The sequence below is a fragment of the Solanum stenotomum genome, chromosome 10 (genome assembly GCF_019186545.1).
Source record: "Solanum stenotomum isolate F172 chromosome 10, ASM1918654v1, whole genome shotgun sequence".
In the NCBI taxonomy this organism is placed as follows: Eukaryota; Viridiplantae; Streptophyta; class Magnoliopsida; order Solanales; family Solanaceae; genus Solanum; species Solanum stenotomum.
Genome location: NC_064291.1, coordinates 16587195 through 16593244, shown reverse-complemented (window position 1 = coordinate 16593244; position 6050 = coordinate 16587195). Strand labels below are relative to the sequence as shown.

Here is a 6050-nt window from a genome sequence, read left to right as displayed (position 1 = left end):
GGTAATGATTTCTTTCTTTTTGCTATGGTTGGCTAAAACCCCTTCCCTTACGGGTGTGATCATGTTATGGAATAGACAAATTAGCTTGTGGGTATTGTTAATTGCTGATCTTAATGTTGTTTTGAAATGGGTTTAATTGTTTATTCGTGTTTTAATTTTTGAACTGAAGGTGTAAAGTTGGTTCTATTTTAGCTATGTATGCTTCCTCGAGAGAGAGTTATCACTACAAGAAAAATAGCTAATAGGGACGGAAAAAATGGTCCCTAAAAGTCTAATTCCGGTCCCTAAAAGTCAATAGAGACGAGTAGAATCTGGTCGCCACTCGTCCCTATAGGCTTCGCCGCTAAAAGCCTTTAGGGACGAGATTTTTTAACTGGTCGTTAAAGACTATTAGCGACATATACAATCCTGGTCCTTAAATGAATTTTAGGGACCATATTAGTGGTCCTTAAAACTACTTTCAGCTGGTCCTAAAGATTCTTTGAAGACCGAAGTTCTGGTCGCTATTCTATATTTATGCACCATAATCTTTGGTCTCTAAATGGAAATGGTCTTTTAAATTCTATTTTCTAAATATATAAAATCAAATGCATAAAGACAACATTGTTAATAACATACTACTTTCATATACTATAATATTAAATGAGTAACATTGCATTAGTGTCACTGTACGGATACATAGAAAACAATGTATTTTTTTCCTAATAGCTCTATCAAAATAATATCTATTTAGTCAACTTGTATGAAGTCTTTAAAAGCTCCATCTCCCACTATATATTCAAGTCTTCAAAACCTGTAAAAAGATATAAAATAATTTTTGTAATGAGAAAACATCACTACTAATTATATAGTAAGCATAGTTTAAAATGAAAGGGGTGATTACCATTCTTCAAAACAAAAAACTCTAAGCAAAAGAATATAGTAAGCATAGTTTTTTAAGAAAAGAAGGGTAATTACCATTCTTCAAAAATAAGAAAGCTAAGGAAACAATCATTAAATAACAAAATTATTTTCTTAACAACAATCTATACTAATGAGACTGAGTTCTGATTGAAGCAAAATAGATCCCAATCAAATACTCACAATCAATAAATGACATAATAAGATTCTAATTAAAATACAACAATATGGGTTTGATATACCATTTTAACTCTTAGCTATTTGTGCATTTTAAAACTTCACATACAACATATTTTTTAACAGACCATGGTAATCCATTCACTGACATGGAAACTGATATCCAGTGGATTGAATTTTTTCAAACGTTGATATGTGAATCCCATTTGCTACGCCATCATATGATGTACTTGCTCCCATTTTATCAGTATAAGCAAGTGTTTCTTAGTTGTAATTTATTTCCCATCTATAAGGTTTACTACAATATCTGTAACATCTTTCGGTAGCAATTACAATCAAGATTAATGTATTAGATGTTTAACAACCTTAGCTATGTGTAACCCGTACTATCATCAGTCATTACAGAATGTTTTTGTTTTCAAAAGCATGGTTACATATATAAATAGTAACATGATCCATTCATTTTTCATTCAACACATAACAATTTAAGCAATATCAAAAGAGTGAATGGACCTTCAGATTTAGCAGATTGGAATTGAGAGGGACAAGCAATAAAAAACTTCTTGCACATAAGAACATACCTGCCATCGCAAAAGTGATTTATATTCACCTTCCCTTTAGCATCAGATAATATAAGTTAAATCACCACAACATTGCGTCCATCGCCAACACTCTGTACTCATTACATGAGTGTTTGTGCTTTCCCCAAAGCTTGAACATGAATGTCAACATTCGAGTCTCGTCTTGTATAATTAAAATGACAGATAACATTTAAGTAGTCAGTATGTTATCAGATGCAAAGCAAAACATTTGTTTCAGAAGAGAAATTTATCTACCTCATAAATGTGACAAATTAATAAAACATTAAATTCAACTGAGTTAGCACATGTGAAAAACTTACGTATGCCAGGTGAACCACTTATTCAAGTGTTCATTCTTTAACACTAAAGCACGGTGAAAGGGAAACAAGCATTCCAAAAACTTTCTTAATTACATTATTGGTTTTTATTTCTCTCAAAATATGCCATAACACTGCCCTAGTGTAGACATGAAAATTATAAATTTTATAACAATGTGTAGACATGGAAAAATTGGGCTAGATTATATTAATAATCTAATCAATCTATCCATAATTTTTCTTAACTTATGCAGGTTTCTGGCATTTAACACAAGGCTATACATACTTAAAAGACAGAGGTAAATCAATGTCTTTGCCAAAATAAACTTTCGAAAGGTACTAATGGGTAGAATCAAAGATACAAGATATCAAACAAAGAAATCTTAATGCAAATACAATATGAAGGTGAATCATTTAGTGAAATTACTAAAATGCTATTTATCTAGATGAGCTTCGAAAGGAGAGACATGAAAGCATGACAGAGAGTATAAAAATAAGTTCAGGAAAAAACATGCTTACTACTATTAGGATAAATAATTAATTGATATTGTACTTCCTCGAGATGCATAGAGTTACTGTAGTTTAGGAATAGATGACCAATTGACTTTGTTACAAGCTCACAGCAAGACAAACCTTTGTTTCTGACAGGGAGTACCTCTGTTTTATAGCGTCCAATTGTACCTGACGTCAAACCTAACAGAAAAATTATTGTAATGTATAAAAAAGAAATATTCACAAAACTGCAAGTTCTGATTAAATGAGAGAGAAAACAAATTTCAACATCGTTATAAGCTAAGATAGAGATAAAACTTTGTTAATGAAAGGAGTGAAGAATCTAACATATAATAGATAGTAAACCCTCCTCATTTGCCTTGGACTGACACCGTTTTGTTGCAATATAAGTGTAATTCAAACACATGTGGAGTTAAGAAGTTTAGTTAGTTTCTTATTGAAATAGGGATCTTTTTTTTTGGCAAACTTGTGTGATAGACCTTATTACTCATAGCATGGTCATGTGACCATTTCAAGTACCTATATGCAACCAATCCCAACATTGTGTTGCTAAAGATAGTAGTGTTTCTATCAATTGCACAATCAGATTATCTATGGGAAACCTTTCTGAATAATCTGATCATACACTACATTATATTAGTTCTGCTTTTCCTTACAATGGAATTTATCCAATAAAGTTGGTATCTGAATCTTTGACCTCACCATTATTAGCTAACCTGTCTATGTGTAAAATTTCAATATTCAAAGTAAAAAAAAAGCTACTAAATTTGCAACTCTTTTACTACATATCAGCTATTAAGAAGATATTGATACCCAAAAACAGAGTTCTTAGGTCAGGTTGAGAGACTTAAAAATTTAGAGAATATAACATGTGAGTATACTTTTGACCTACTTAGGTCAACATGAGTTTCCCAAATTTGAATTTCGGTGAATAGTTGTGCAGAAAGCAAAGGATAAAACATAGCTAAATCTTAGGAAAATAAAAAATGAGTTTAAGCAAAGTGAGAGGATGGAAAATAGACAAATTCAATCTTGAATAGAAAATCAATGAACGCATAATTAGTTGGACCTACCATTCCAGCCACTGAATCAACAAAATGAAAAAATATACAACTTACCAAAAAAAAAAGAAACCTTATGCTTAAATTTTCTCAACCATACAAAGTGCTAGAAGTTTATCCATCCAAAAAATCATTTTCTTTTCAAGTTTAAGAGTAAAGTGGATGAATGTCTCTTGAGAGACCTTAATCGAAGGAAAAAGAGAGCTGTGAAAGAATTAGTTACCTAGTGTAGCAGAACTCATTGCCGGGAGATCATTAAAATTGCTCAAAACGACAAATCTGAGGATGAATTTTGGAGATTTGAAAGGGACGGGGATCTAGGGCTTCCAAAGAGATGAGAGAAAAGTAAATTTGAGAGACGATTTAATTCTTTCTTATTTTTTTTTGCAATATTAAATAACATTTTAGTCCACTCACATTAGTTAGACTATTTAGGGACCGGAATATTTTCTTTTCAGCGAACAAATTTTGCCACAACTCGAATTAAAATGAAAATACTAAAAAGTAAGGACCGTATGAAAATCTATTCCTAGTAAGTACATTTTTAGGGACTAGATTTTTGACTGGTTGCCACATGTTGGTCTTAAATAAGCCTTTTTCTTGTAGTGTATATAGTAGAATGAATGGTTGATAGTTGTATTGATTTGAATCTTTACAACCCAGTTTGAGAAAGTGGGTTTAATTATGGAATTTGGTTGTTTCATTTTATTTAGCTTGTTCAGGTTCCAGACAACTTACTCGAAACATTATAGCTAATCGAGAGATAACTTTTATTTCAAAACCTATCATGCCCATTGAGGTTAAGAATCTTAAAGCAATTAATAATTACCCATTTAGTGAAATTAGTATTCGATTGCTCACGATCCTAAGTCCTCTCTCTAATCGTTCAAATCTTATGTTACTCATTTTTGTTAGAACTTGGTTACTAAAATTCCCCCTCTTGATATTGATAATTGAAACTTCGTGATTTATTTTATGTTGTGTATTCGTTTTACTTTAAAAAAGATTAGAACACATTTTCACATCATACTTAAATTCATTACTGTATTACTCATTGTGGGATCGACCCCAACTCATCGTTGGATTTATACTTGTTAGCGACCACCTACACTTTGAATAAGAAAAAGTGTAGTTGAGCGTTATCAAAAATAGCTCCGCTGCTGGGGAGTGTTGTTTAGAACTCTTTTATTACAGTGTTTTAGTGAACTAATTTTGTCATAGTAGAATTTTCTAATTTGTGTTTCTTTGTTGATTGCTCTAAACAGGTGAAGAGATGAGTGTGAATGGGAGTAAGGTAAATAAATTTGGGAACAATGATAACATGGAAAACTTGCTTGATGTCAATGAAGATCAATTGGGAAGTGCTGGTGCTTGTTAATTGCCTCCAACTGTGGGCGATGTAGTTTTTCATGTGACCAGTACTATGTTGCAGGTGTTGCAAATGACAGGTCTATTTGGGGTACTTGCTCATGAAGACCCTTATGATCACATTCCCAATTTCGTGGATGTGTTTGGACTGTTTTCCTTCAAGAACATAACTCAAGAGTCAGTCCAACTCTGTTTGTTTCCCTTTTCTCTAATGGGGGAAGCAACAAAGTGGTTGACCGAACTACCAATGTAGTCTATCACTTCTTGGGAGGAGCTCACATATGTGTTCTATAAAATATTCTTCCCTCCCTCGAAGATGGTTAAGTAGTTGATGGATAATATCCTGAACTTCAAGTGGATTGATGGTGAGCCCATCCATGAAACGTGGTTGATGTTCCAAAAGTTGCTTCTTCAATGTCCTACTCATGGGTTGCCGGACAATGTGCTATTGCTATATTTTAACCAGATTCTTGACAACATCAACAATGGTGTTACCGAGCATTTCATTCGGGGTAGAATCATGAGATAACCACTTGACATACGTTAGCTTTGCTTGATGAGATGACCAAAATTAATTGTGCATGGTACATAAGGGAAAATCATGTGTCTTATTTGAATATTGGGCTGACGAAAGAACAATTGGAAAAGAATCAAGAGCGTGATATAAACATGGCCAAGATAATGACCAAAATAGACATATAGACAAATCATGTCATGGGAGGGGGTAATAGGGATATGAACAAAGTTGGTGCTAATAGGGTTGTGAGCCCTGATGAAGCACAATTTCAGGCCATGTACAACGTAGAGGTATAATTCTTATCAAACCAAACAGTGGTTTCTCGTCCAAGCTATGCAAGGCCGGGAGGGAATCATGGTTGGAATAGAGATCTTGATGATGATTGGAGAGATCAGGATCTAGATTGGCGTGATCGTGGTGTGAATTGGAGAAAGAGAGTTGGTGAGAAAGATCGTTATGTACCTCCTAATGAATATATCCAAAGTCGAAGGAACCAAAGGCTGACCCCGAAAACTTTCTCATCGAGGATATGCTTGCCCGCATCCTACACAAGATGGAAGGATCGGATAAGGTACTCAAGGAGATGAAGGATAATGTCTCGTCTTTAAATCAAACA

The 6050-nt window shown here is 33.4% G+C and overlaps 1 long non-coding RNA gene across 1 annotated transcript; it reads right to left on the bottom strand.

Moving 5' to 3' along the window:
- Positions 1 to 628: 628 nt before the first annotated feature.
- On the bottom strand, positions 629 to 2671 carry LOC125841327 (uncharacterized). Its single transcript, XR_007443789.1, has 3 exons — positions 2609 to 2671; positions 1659 to 1820; positions 629 to 793 (listed from the first exon to the last, which is right to left on the bottom strand). It is a non-coding gene; the product is annotated as an uncharacterized LOC125841327 (long non-coding RNA).
- Positions 2672 to 6050: the final 3379 nt, after the last annotated feature.